Genomic DNA, 15,082 nt, shown 5'->3' with positions numbered 1-15,082 from the left:
CCCCCCCCCACTGCAACCAGAGACCTGTGCCTGCTCCAAACACCACCATGCAGCCCTGCCCACTGGAACTGTAGGTCAGAGTCTCCACACCACACACTCAGGGACTGAGAACTGGGGCACGTGTGCCCTAACAAAGCAGTAATTGGTGAAGCACACACACAACATCCAACACAATGACCAGGGAGAACACCCGTTGCACCCACGGCCAGGTGATCAGCAGGACAGATTCATCATCTCACCAAAAATGGCGCCTATTTCTTCAGCACCTCCACAAGAACAGTGAACAGACTACTAGGCTACTACTAGGTAGCTTCCCCAACCACTTGGAGACAGGATGTGAGAACTTCAATGAGGCCAGATTAAAGACCAGAGTAGCACACACCCCTCCCATACATCTGTCATTTTGTCATACTGTGGGGCCTTGCATGTTGCTGTGATGCTGGAAACTATGCCACCGGTATTCAAATACCAGCAGGGTCACCCATGGCAGACAGGTTTCAGCTGAACTTCCAGACTAAGACAGACTAGGAAGAGGGGCTCTGCAGTCTACTTCTGAAAAGAAATAGCCAGTGACAACCTTATGAATAGCAGCAGAACATTGTCTGATATAGTGCTGAAAGATGAGCCCCTCAGGTTGGAAGTCACTCAAAAGAAGACTGGGGAAGGGCCGCCTCCTCAAAGTAGAGTCAACCTTAATGATGTGGATGAAGTCAAGCTTTCAGGACCTTCATTTGCTGATGTGGCATGACTCAAAATGAGAAGAAAGAGCTGCAAATATCCATTAATAATTGGAATGTGGAATGTACAAAGTATGAATCTAGGAAAATTGGAAATCGTCGAAAATGAAATGTAACATGTAAACATTGATATCCTAGGCATTAGTGAGCTGAAATGGACTGGTATTGGCCATTTTGAATCGGACAATCATATGATCTACTATGCCGGGGATGACAACTTGAAGAGGAATGGCATTGCATTCATTGTCAAAAAGAACATTTCAAGATCCATCCTGAAGTACAATGCTGTCAGTGATAGGATAATATCCATACGCCTACAAGGAAGATCAGTTAATACTATTATTATTCAAATTTATACACCAACCAGTAAGGCCAAAGATGGAGAAATTGAAGATTTTTTTTATCAACTTCTTCAGTCTGAAATTGATCAAACATGTAATCAGGATGCATTGATAATTACTGGTGATTGGAATGCAAAAGTTGGAGACAAAGAAGGACTGGTATTTGGAAAATATGGCCTTGGTGATAGAAACAATGCCAGAGATCACATGATAGAATTTTGCAAGACCAACGACTTCTTCATTGCCAATACCTTTCTTCAACAACATAAATGATGACTATACACATGGACCTAGCAAGACGGAATGCACAGGAATCAAATCGACTACATCTATGGAAAGAGACAATGGAAAAGCTCAATATCATCAGTCAGAACAAGGCCAGGGGCCAACTGTGGAACAGACCATCAATTGCTCATATGCAAGTTCAAGTTGAAACTGAAGAAAACTAGAATAAGTCCATGAGAGCCAAAGCACAACCTTGAGCATATCCCACCTGAATTTAGATACCATCTCAAGAGTAGATTTGACACTTTGAACACTAATGACTGAAGACCAGACGAGTTGTGGAATGACATCAAGGACATCATACATGAAGAAAGCAAGAGGTCATTAAAAAGACAGGAAAGACCAAAATGATGTCAGAAGAGACTCTGAAACTTGCTCTTGAATGTCAAGTAGCTAACGTGAAAGAAATAAATGATGAAGTAAAAGAGCTGAATAGAAGATTTCAAAGGCAGCTCAAGAAGACAAAGTAGTATAATGACATGTGCAAAAACCTGGAGGTAGAAAACCAAAAGGGAACAACATGCTCAGTATTTCTCCAGCTGAAAGAACTGAAGAAAAAATTCAAGCCTCAAGTTGCGATACTGAAGGATTCTACGGGGAAAATATTAAACAATGCAGGAAGAATTAAAAGAAAATGGAAGGAATACACACAGTCACTATACCAAAAGGAACTTGTCAGTGTTCAACCATTTCAAAAGGTAGCATATGATCAGGAACCAATGGTACTGAAGTAAGAAGTCCAAGCTGCACTGAAGGCATTGGCAAAAAAACAAGGCTCCAGGAATTGCTGGAATACCAACTGAGATGTTCCAACAAACAGATGCAGCACTGGAAGTGCTCACTTGTCTATGCCCAGATATTTGGAAGACAGTTACCTGGCCAACCAACTGGAAGAGATCCATATTTATGCCTATTCCCAAGAAAGGTGATCCAAACAAATGCAGAAATTATGGAACAATATCATTAATATCACACCGAAGTAAAATTTTGCTGAAGATGATTCAAAAGTGGCTGCAGCAGTACCCACACAGGGAACTGCCAGAAATTCAAACCTGATTCAGAAGAGGATATGGAATCAGGGATATCATTGCTGATGTCAGATGGATCCTAGCTTAAAGTAGAGAATACCAGAAAGATGTTTACCTGTGTTTTATTGACTATGTAAAGGCATTCGACTGTGTGGATCATAACAAATTATGGATAATGTTGTGAAGAATGGGAATTCTAGAACTTTACTGTGCTCATGAGGAACCTGTACATAAATCAAGAGTTAGTTGTTTGAACAGAACAAGGGGATACTTCATGTTTTAAAGTCAGGAAATGTGTGCGTCAGAGTTGTAAACTTTCACCATATTTATTCAATCTGTATACTGAACAAATAATCCAAGAAACTGGACTATCTGAAGAAGAGCAGGGAATCAGGATAAGAGGAAGACTCATTAACCTGCGTTATGCAGATGACACAACCTTGCTTGCTGAAAGTGAGGAGGACTTGAAGCACTTACTAATGAAGATCAAAGACCACAGCCTTCGGTGTGGATTACACCTCAACATAAAGAAAACAAAAATCCTCACAACTGGACCAATAAGCAACATCATGATAAGTGGAGAAAAGATTGAAGTTGTCAAGGATTTCATTTTACTTGGGTCCACAATCAACACCCACGGAAGCATCAGTCAAGAAATCAAAAGCCGCCTTGCACTGGGCAGTCTGCTGCAAAAGACCTCTTTAAAGTGACGAAAAGCAAAGATGCCACCCAAATGTTTTCAGTTGCCTCATATGCATGAAAAAGCCGGATGATGAATAAAGAAGACTGAAGTAGAATTGAAACCTTTGAATTATAGTGTTGGTAAAGAATATTCAATATACCTAGGACTGCCAGAAGAACAAACAAATCTGTCTAGGAAGAAGTACAGCTAGAGTGCTCATTAGAAGCAAGAACGATGAAACTTCGTCTTACATACTTTGGACATGTTATCAGGAGAGACCAGTCCTTGGAGAAGGACATCATGCTTAGTAAAGTAGAGGGTCAACAAAAGAAAGGAAGACCTTCAATGAAATGGATTGACACAGTGGGTGCAACAATGGGCTCAAGCAGAACAACAACTGTGACAATGGCACAAGACCAGGCAATGTTTTGTTCTGTTGTACATAGGGTCGCTCTGAGTTGGAACCAACTTGACAGCACCTAACAACAACAAGAAGCACACACACCCAGCCTACTTGGACACATCAGACAAAACAAAACAAATATCCAGGATGCAATAAACAAAAATACAATAAATAAATAAATATAATAACTTACTGATGCCTTGGAGACAAGAGTCATATCACATCACATAAAGAAACAGGACAAGATGACTCCAGCAAGTGACCAAAATGAAGAACCAGAAAACTATCCAGAAGAAGATAAGGCAATGGAACCACCTGATAAAGAATTCAAAAGAGTAATATACAGAGCTCTCCAAAAAATCAAGAAGGTGGTCAGGGAAAACACAGACAAAGCAAAAAAAGAATTCAGTAAAACAACGCAAGAACAAAACAACAGAATAAACAGGCTACTAAAAGCCATACAAGAAGAGCAACTAAAAATTCAAAAGATTAACAATAAAATTTCAGAATTAAAAAACTCAATAAAAGGTCATAGGAGCAGAATTGAGACAATGAAAGTCAGAACTAGTGAAACTGAAGATAAATTCCTTGACACCAATTTGTTTGAGGAAAAATCAGAAAAAAAGAATGAAGAAAAATGAAGAAAGTCTAGGAATTATGTGGGATACTATCAAGAGGAAAAACCTACAAGTGTTAGAGTACCAGAACAGTGGGTGATATGGAAAACATAAAGAGAATTGTTGAAGATTTGCTGGAAGAAAACTTCCTTAATATCATGAAAGACAAGAAGATATCTATCCAAGAAGCTTGGTGAACCCCATACAGGATAGACACCCAAAATAAGTCACCAAGACATATCATAATCAAACTTGACAACAAAGAAAGAATCCTGAGAGTGGCTAAGGATAAATGACAGGTTATCTACAAAGGAGAACCAATGGGACTAAGCTCTTATTACTCAGCAGAAACCATGCAGGCAAGAAGGCAATGGAATGACATATATAAAACCTTGAAGGAAAAAAATTGCCAGCCAAGAATTATAGGTCCAGCAAAATTGCCTCTCAAACACAATGGTGAAATTAGGTCATTACTAGATAAACAGAAATTAAGGAAATATGTTTTTTTAAAAAAAGGCTAAATTTATGAGAAATTTTCAAGGGAGTAGTCCAGTTAGAGAACCAACAACATCAGACAACTATCCAAGACTAGGACACAGGACAGATCAACCAGATACCAACCAACACACATAGGGAATTCACAAAAACAAGACAAAGCTAAAAGACTGAAAATAAGGGACCAGAGATGTCAATAAGTAAATGATGACAACTTCAAAACAAAAAAGAAGGAACAAGCAGTATAGTCACAGAATTTCAAAATGAAGAGAAAGTCAAGGCAATATCAAGAAATTAAAGATTGGTTTAAACTTAGAAAAATAAAGGTAAATTTCAAGGTAGCAACAAAGGAATCTAACAAACCTACCCCTCAAAATAAAAAAGAAAAACATAAAGACTCAGCAAACACAAAATCAACAATAATGAAATAGATGGAAAGAAAATACATAAACAAAAAGAACTCAGCACAGAAAATTAAGCAGAACAAAGAAACCATCAATATCACAAAAAAAAAAACCAAAATGAAAACAGTAAACTCATACCTATCAATAATTATACTGAATGTAAACGGCGTGAATGTACCAGTAAAGAGACAGAGAGTGGCAGAATGGATTAAAAAAAAAAAAAACATGATCCATCTACATACTATCTACAAGGGACACGTCTTAGACACAAAGACATAAACTAAAACTCAAAGGATAGAAGAAAATATATCAAGCAAACAATAACCAAAAAAAGAGCAGGAATGACAATACTAATCTCCAATAAAATAAATTTTAAAGAAAAATCCACCATAAAGGATAAAGAAGGACACTATATAATGATTAAGGGTTAATACACCAAGAGGACATAACCATAATAAATACATACAAGCCCAATGACAGGGCCCCAAAATACATTTTAAAAACTCTAACAGCATTGAAAAGATAAATAGACAATAACAGTAGGAGACGTCAACACACCACATTTGGTGAAGGACAGAAGGTCCAGAAAGAAACTCAATAAAGATACAGAAGATCTAAATGCCAAAATCAACCAAAACAACCTCACAAACATATACAGAACACTCCACTCAACAGCAGCAAAGTGCACATTCTTTTTCAAAGCACATGGAACATTCTCCAGAATAGACCATATTTTAGGCCACAAAGCAAGCCTTAACAAAATCCAAAACATTGAAACAATACAAGGCATCTTCTCTGATCATAATGCCATGAAAGCAGAAATCAATGAGAGAAACAGCCAGGAAAAAAAAATCAAGTACATGGAAACTGAACAACAACTTGCTTAAAAACTACCGGGTAATAGAAGAAATCAATGATGGAAGGAAAAAATTCATAGAATCAAATAAGGATGAAAACACATCTTACCAAAATTTATGGGACACAGCAAAAGCAGTGCTTAGAGGCCAATTTATAGCAATAAATGCACACATCAAAAGAGAAGAAAGGGCCAAAATCAAAACATTAACCCAACAACTTCAACAAATAGGAAAAAAACAGCAAAAGAAGCCCTCAGGCACCAGGAGAAAGGAAATAATAAAAATTATAGGAGAAATAAATGAAATAGAGAACAGAAAAACAACTGAAAAAATCAAGAAGACCAAAAATTGGTTCTTTGAAAAGATCAACATAATTGACAAACCAGAAGTCAAATTGACAAAAGAAAAACACAGCAGAAGGAGCAAATGACCCGAATAAGAAATGAGACAGGTTATATCACAAGAGACTCAACTGAAATAAAAAGGATCATAACAGAATACTCTGAAAAATTGTGCTCCAAAAATTTGAAAACCCAGAGGAAAGGAACAAATTTCCAGAAACACACTACCTACCTTAACTAACACAAAATGAGGTAGAAAAACTAAATAAACTCATAACAAAAGAAGAGACTGAAGAGGTAATAAAAAACACTCCCAACAACAACAACAACAAAAGGTCTGCTTTGAGGGCTTCAGTGGAGAATTCTACCAAACATTTAGAGAAGAGCACACACCAGTACTACTCAAGGTATTTCATAGTATAGAAAAGGAAAAAATACTCCTGAGCTCATTCTATGAAGCCACATGATCCTGACACCAAAGCCAGGCAAAGATGCTACAAAAATGGAAAACTACAGGCCAATATCTATCAAGGACATGGATGAAAAAATTCTCAACAAAATTCTAACCAATAGAATTCAACAGCATATCCAAAAAAATAATACATCATAACCAAGAGGGATTCATACCAGGTATGCAGGGATGGTTCAACATTAGAAAATCAATCAAGGTAATCCACCACATAAATAAAATGAAAGAATCACATGATCATATCAACTGACCCAGAAAAGGCATTTGAGAAAATCCAACACCCATTCCTGATAAAAACTCTCAATAAAATAGGAATAGAAGGGAAATTTCTCGACACAATAAAGGGCATTTATACAAAACCAACAACCAACATCATTCTTAGTAGAGACAGACTGAAAGAATTCCCCTTTAGAATGGGAACCAAACAAGGATACTGTTTATCACCACTCTTATTCAACACTGTGCTGGAAGTCCTAGCTAGAGCAATAAGGCAAGACAAAGAAATAAAGGGCATCCAAATAGGTAAGCAAGAGGTAAAATTATCCCCATCGCAGATGATATGACCTTATATACAGAGAAACGCAAAGAATCCACAAGAAAGCTACTTGAACTAATAGAAGATTTGAGCAAAGTAGCAGGATACAAGATTAACAAAAATCAGTTGGATTTCTCTATACCAACAAAGAGAACTTCAAAAAGGAAATGACCAAATCAATACCATTTACAACAGCCCCCCAAAATATAAAGTACTTAGGAAAAAATTTAACTAGGGAAGTAAAAGACCAGTACAAATATAACTACAAAACACTATGGCAAGAAACCAAAAGAAACATACATAAGTGGAAAAATATACCATGCTCATGGATAGGAAGACTCAACATTGTGAAAATGTCAGTTCTACCCAAAGTGATCTACAGATACAATGCAATCCCGATCCAACTGCCAACAGCATTTTTTAATGAGATGGAGAAACAAATCACCAACTTTGTTTGAAAAGGGAAGAGACCCTGGATAAGTAAAGCATTAGTGAAGAAGAAGAACAAAGTAGGAGGCCTCACACTACCTGATTTTAGAACCGATTATACAGCCATGGTACTCAAAACAGCCTGGTACTAGTACAACAACAGACACATAGACCAATGGAACAGAATTGAGAACCCAGAAGTAAACCCATCAATCTATGAGCAGTTGATATTTGACAAAGGGCCAAAGTCAATTAAATGGGGAAAAGACAGTCTTTTTAACAAATGGTGCTGGCATAACTGGATGTCCACCTGTAAAAAAAAAAAATGAAACAAGTTCCATACCTACACCATACACAAAAACTAACTCAAAATGGATCAAAGACCTAAATATAAAATCTAAAATGATAAAGATCACGAAGGAAAAATAGGAACAATGCTAGGGACCCTAATACATGGCATAAATAATATACAAACCATAACAATGCACAAACAGCAGAAGGGAACTAGATTACTGGGAGCTCCTAAAAGTCAAACACTTATGCTCATCAAAAGACTTCACCAAAAGAGTAAAACGATAACCTACAGACTGGGAAAAAATTTTTCACTCTGACATATCCAACAAGGGTCTAATCTTTAAAATCTACAAAATTCTTCAACACCTCAAAAACAAAAAGACAAATAATTCAATTAAAAAATGGGCAAAGGATATGAACAGACACTTCTCCAAAGAAGACATTGAAGGGGCCAACAGACACATGAGGATATGTTTGCAATCATTAGTCATTAGAGAAATGCAAATCAAAACTACAATGAGATACCATCTCACCTTGACAATGCTGGCACTAACCCCAAAAATGCAAAATGACAAATATTGGAGAGGTTGTGGGGAGATTAGAACTCTTCTGCACTGCTGGTGGGAATGTAAAATGCTACAACCTCTTAGGAAAACATTATGGAGCTTCCTTTAAAAGCTAGAAATAGAAATACCATACGATCCAGCAATCCCACTCCTAGGAATATACCCTAGAGAAATAAGAGCCATTACACGAATAGATATATGCACAGCCGTGTTCATTTCAGCACTATTCACAATAGCAAAAAAGGGAAACAACCTAAATGCCCATCAACAGATGAATGGATAAACAAACTATGGTACATACAACAGAATACTATGCAATGATAAAGAACAATGATGAATCTGCAAAACTCTCACAAGGATGAATCTGGAGGGCATTATGTTGAGTGAAACAAGTCAATTACAAAAGGACAAATATTATATGAGACCTTTATTATAAAAACCCAAGAAAGGGTTTACACACAGAAAAAAACAATCTTTGATGGTTACAAGGGAGGGGAGAAGTGGGGAGAGGAAATCAGTAAAAAGATAGTAGACAAGTATTAACTTTGGTGAAGGGAAACTTAGGGGAAGCCAGAACAATTTGACCATAGAAGCTTCCTAGACATATCCAAATACCTTGAGGGACTGAGTTACTGGGGCCGAGGGCTGGGGACCATGGTCTCAGGGAGCATCTAGGTCAATAGGCACAACATAATTCATAAAGAAAATGTTCTACATCCTACTGTGGTGAGTAGCATCTGGAGTCTTAAAAGCTTTCAAGCAGCCATCTAAAATATATCTATTGTTCCCATTAAGTTTGGAACAAGGAAGAATGAAGAAAACCAACGACACCAAAGAAAATGTTAGCCCAAAGGACTAAAGGACCACATGAACCAGAGACTCCACCAGCCTGAGATCTGAAGAACTAGATGGTGCCCAGCTACCTTCACTGACCACTCAGACAAGGATCACAATAGAGATTCCTGGGCTGAATGGCAGAAAAATGTAAACCAAAATTTAAATTCGTGATAAAAGACTAGACTTACTGGTCTGGCAGAGACTTTAGGAACCCATGAGACTATGGCCCCCCAGACACTCTGCTAACTGAGAAATGAAACCACTCCCGAAGCCCATTTTTCAGAAGAAGATTAGGTGGGCCTATAAAACAAACAATAACACACTTGAGGAATGTGCTTCTTAGTTCAATCAAATGTATGATACCAAATGGGCAACTCATGCCTAAATGCAAGACAAGAAGGCAGGAAGGGACAGGAACTGGACAAATGGAGTAGGGTATCCGGGTGGAAAGGGGGAGCTTGCTGTCACATTGTGGGGAGTGGGGATTGCAACAAATGTCACCAAACAATGTGCATATAAGTTTTTGAATGAGAAATTAACCTGAGCTGTAAACTTCCACCTAAAGCACAATAAAATAAAGAAAAGAAACGGCATATTGCATTGGGCAAATCTGCTGCAAAAGACCTCTTTAAATGTTAAAAAGCCAAGATGTAATCTCGAGGACTAAGGTGCGCCTGACCCAAGCCATGACATTTTCAATTGCCTCACATGCACGTGAAAGCTGGACAATGAATGAGGAAGACTGAAGAAGAATTGATGCATTTGAATGATGGTGTTTGAGAAGAATATCGAATATACCATGGACTGCCAGAAAAATGAACACATCTGTCTTGGAGGAAGTACAGCCTGAATACTCCTTAGAAGCAAGGATAACAAGACTTCGTCTCATACTTTGAACATGTTAGCAGGAGGGACCAATCCGTGAAGAAAGGCATCATGCTTTGTAAAGTAGCGGGTCAGCGAAAAAGAGGAAGACCCTCAATGAGATCGATTGACACAGTGGCTGCAAGAATGGGCTCAAACATAGCAAGGATTGTGAGGATGGCGCAGGACCGGTCAGTTTTTCGTTCTGTTGTACGTGGGGTCGCTTTGAGTTGGAACTGACTAGTCAGCACCTGCAAACAACAACAACCATTTAGAAAAAAATTACTATTAGTAAGATATATTTAAGGGGTGCATTTCACACTATGTACCCTATAGAGTATGACTTTTTCCAGAAAACATGGAACTTTATAAAAAGTATTATCAAGCCACAAATAAAATCTCAATTTCCAAAACATGGAAATAAAATAAATATAGAAAAAAGGCAATATCTTTCCCTATTAACAACCAAGAAGCATTTAGACAATACAGTGGAAAAAGATCCTCATCACTAAAACAATCACAAATATAAACTGTCTGGGAATGAGTTTCAAAATAAAAGTACAGATTAAAAAAAAAGCCATAAAAGTTTACCGAGGGACTTAAAATGAGATTTAAGTACATGGAGAAGTATATCATGTTCAGGAGATGAGAGGACCTGGTTCTGAGAAGACATCAGTTCCCCCCTCAATAATCTGTAAATTCAATGAAATTACAAACAAAACAGGAACGGATTTTAAACCTCACCATTACATTATTAATATTGGTTTATAGAGTCAGTATTTACATAGATTTACTCACATGTTTATATACCCTGTATCTTTTAAAGGAGCCCTGGTGGTGCAGTGGTTAAGAGCTCGGCTGTTAACCAAAAGATCGGCGGTTCGAATCCACCAGCCGCTCCTTGGAAACACTATGGGGTAGCTCTACTCTGTCCTATAGGGTCACTATGAGTTGGAATCGACTCGATGCCACATAACAACAACAGTAAATATATTTTAAAAGTTTCCCAAATTCACATTCAATTATCTACAGACCCCAGTTACGTGTTCATTGTAGGTAACTAGGTGAGGAAAAGTGCAGCTTTAAGATCTTTAACAATGCTTAATAATCTATTTGTATTTGCATCCTAGTCATTTCCTGAACAAAAAGCCAAAAACCTATAGTTTGATACATGGTGTGACAATGGGCCACAAACACAGTAGTTAGAATGACTTAGAAAATCAAACATGTAAGTTGGCTTCATCTGGAATTGTTTGACTTCATTTTGACATGATCCTACCCTTAAGCATTTCACATATCCTATTAAATTTCTAAATAAAAATTAATTTTTCTTTTGGATTCTGTGCATCTCTTTGAAATAACTGGAGACATCCTGGATACGGCAAATCCAAAGACAGAAATCAATAAATGAGATAATCTTATGCAGGTTAGCTAAGTGCTATAGCCGCTCAACTTCTGCAAAGAGGGTTAAAAGCGCAGGATTGTTAAGAAAGGAGGTGCTTGAGGGCTGAAGGGGGCCATCTGTGAGGACAAGAAAGGAATTCTGATCTTAGGTAAATTATGTGTGCTGACACCGCTCAGCAATTAGTCCCTCAGAAATCCCAGGACTGGAAACGCAGGGATAAAAAAAAATTCTCCGTTGCCAGATAATGACAGTGTCTTAGTCATCTAGTGCTGCTATAACAGAAATACCATAAGTGGATAGTTTTAACAAAGAGAAGTTATTTCCTAACAGTAAAGTAAGCTAAAAGTCCAAATTCAGGGCCTCAGCTCCAGGGGAAGGCTTTTTCTCTCTGTCAGCCTTCTTCTCTTCGGTGTTCCCCTGGACTAGGAGCTTCTCGGCGCAGGGACCCCAGTCCAAAGGACGGACTCTGCTCTCAGCACTGCTTTCCTGATGGTATGAGGTCTCCCATCTCACTGCTCACTTCTGTCTTTTATATCTCAAGAGATTGCCTCAGGACACAATCCAGTCTTGTAAATTGAGTCCTGCCTCACTAACACGACTGCCACCCATCCTCCCTCATTAACATCATAGAGGCAGGATTTACCACACATGGGAAAATCACACAATACCGGGAATCATGGCCCAGCCAAACTGATACACACATTTTTTGGGGGACATAATTCAATCCATGACAGACAGTAAGTCCACTTGGGATCCCCCTTGGGATCTGCCTTTTTCCCTCGGCACTTGGAGACCTGTGTGAGGGTTCCTGGGCTCATGTGTGTCTATCATACGTAATAGGTTCCTTCACCACCTCTTCTCTGACTTTAAGGAGGCATCTTCTCCACCCTCCTTGGTTTAACAAGAAAATGGGAAAAAGTATTGGGACGTGACAAAATACAAGTGAGCTCTGAGGTTTTGATGTCCTTACAGACGTCTTGTCCAACAAGATGTTTTCGCTTAAGAGAGAATCCCTTGCCCATTCCCAGACCTGCTGGCCATTGTGAAGAGAGGATCATGATACTTTTCAGTATTTGTGAATTTCTTTCCCTCCATGTTTCAGTATAGATTCTATGACAGTTTAAGTCTGTTTGTGGGCTGGATTTACCAACTTCTACTTTCTGGGTGCTTCTAAAACTCATTTCCATGGTAACACCTGGCTTCTACCTATGACAGCCTGTGGGCTAGGAGAAAAGTCATAAATGCAAAGGTATAAGCTGGGCTGGCCCCCTCTGTTCCCTTTCATCACTAAACTGCACAAGGATTGAGCAGAACTCAACTCTTATCCAAGAGGAAAGACAGCAGTACAAAAGCAAGATATGCATTATTTATTTACTAAAGAGGATGGATAATTCTATGCACAGCCTCAACTCCCTGTAGAACTGGGCTCAGTTCTTCCAAGGGAAAAGATGTCTCTTTTCTCAAAAATCCTAAAGCCCTTATATCCTAGGGTTGCCTGATTTAGCAAATAAAAATATAGACCGTCTAGTTAAATTTAAATTTCAGATAAACAGCAACAAAAAATTTTGGTGTAATTATGCCCCATAAAATGATTGGGACATAGGGTACTTAAACTAAAAAACTAAGTTTAATTTTTGTTTAACTGAAATTCACATTTACCTAGGAGTCCTGTATTTTTGCTGGCAAGCCTACTATAGCTCTTTCTGGTGCCTTATTGCACTACCTTCCACTGGTCACTATTTGTTTTCATGTTATAGGTTTTGCTTTGCAAGTCTCTAAACTCTTACCTCTAGTCTCTAAAAGCACCTGATTAAGAGCTGAACTAACGATACAGCTGAATTGTTGTCAGATGCCATTGAGTTGGCTCCAACTCAGAGACCTTATTTATAACAGAACAAAACATTGCCTGGTCCTGCACCATCTTCATGATCCTTGGTATGTTTGAATTCATTGTTGTGGCTATTGTGTCAGTCTATCTTATGGAAGATTTTGTTCCTTTTTATTGACCCTCTACTTTACCAAACATGATGGATGCCCTTATCTGGCGGCTGGTCTTTCCTGACAACATGTTCAAAGTAAGCGAGTTGAAATCTCTCCATCCCAGCTTTTAAGGAACATTCTGGTTGTAATTCTTCTAAGACTGATTTGTTTATTGTTTGGCAGTCCGTGGTATATTCAATATTCTTCATTAATACCACAGTTTGAATGCATCTGTTCTTCTGTCTTTCTCATTATCCAATTTATGAATGCAATAAAGCTATTAAAAAGACCATGGTTTGTCAGGAGCAAAGGAGAGTGAGGGAAACCAGAGACTCAAAGAAACAATTAGTCCACAGGACTAATAGCCCACACTAACCACAGCCTCCTCTAGCCTGAGATCAGAAGAACTAGATGGTGCCTGGCTACCACTACTGACTGCTCTGACCAGGGACACAACAGAAGGTCCTGGACAGAATGGGATACAGATGTAGAACAAAACTCAAATTCATAAAAAAGACCAGACTTACTGGACTGACAGAGACTAGAGGAACCCCCAAGGCTATTGCCCTAAGACACCCTTTTAACTTGGAACTGAAGTCACACCTGGAGGTTACCTTCCAGCCAAATAATAGATTGGCCTATAAAATAAACAATAACACCCATGAGGAATGTGCTTCTTAGAACAATCAACTACACGAAACCAAACAGGCAACATTTGCCCAAAAACAAAGACGAGAAGGCAAGGAGGAGCAGGGAAACTGGACAAATGGAAACGGGGAAGGCAGGGTAGAAATGGGGAGAGTGCTGATACATCGTGGGGTTACCAACCAACGCCGCAGAACAATTTGTGTATGAATTTGTTGAGTGGGAAACTAATTTGCTGTGTAAACTTTCACCTAAAACACAGTAAAATGTTTAAAAAAAAAAAAAAGAACAAGGCTTGAGTCAGGTGCACCGTAGTCACCAAAGTGACATCTTTGCTTTTTAAAACTTTAAAGAAGTTTTTGCAGAAGATTTGCCCACTGTGGTATGTCCTTTGATTTCTTGACTGCTGCTTCCACGGACATTGATTATTGATCCAAGTAAAATGAAATCATTAACAACGTCAATTCCTTCTCCATTTATCATGATGTTAATCGGTGCAGATAGCTGAATTAACATAAATTTAATTCTGCTTACTTTATTGGAAGCATACTGGTGAAACAAACCCCCCTTATATCACTCTATACAACAGACTTGGAGCTGTCAAGGTTTTAGAGGGCCCAGCCCACCGAATCTAAAGATACCTATGGCCTCATTTCATAGGTATACGATTCCAGAAATGGTACTGTAAGCCACATCAGTCATTGTAAGTCAGTAGGAGTAGCAACGAGGTTCAGATCAGCGTGGTTCAATAGAAACATAGTTCGACCCACATCTAGTAGCCTCATTTAAAAAGTAAAAAGAAACAGATGAAATTAATTTTAATAATATATTTTATTCAACCCAATTCATCCAAAATCTTATCATTTCA

Source organism: Trichechus manatus, unplaced genomic scaffold, assembly GCF_000243295.1.
Source record: "Trichechus manatus latirostris isolate Lorelei unplaced genomic scaffold, TriManLat1.0 scaffold00040, whole genome shotgun sequence".
Lineage (NCBI taxonomy): Eukaryota > Metazoa > Chordata > Mammalia > Sirenia > Trichechidae > Trichechus > Trichechus manatus.
Note: the sequence above shows the minus strand (reverse complement) of the source record.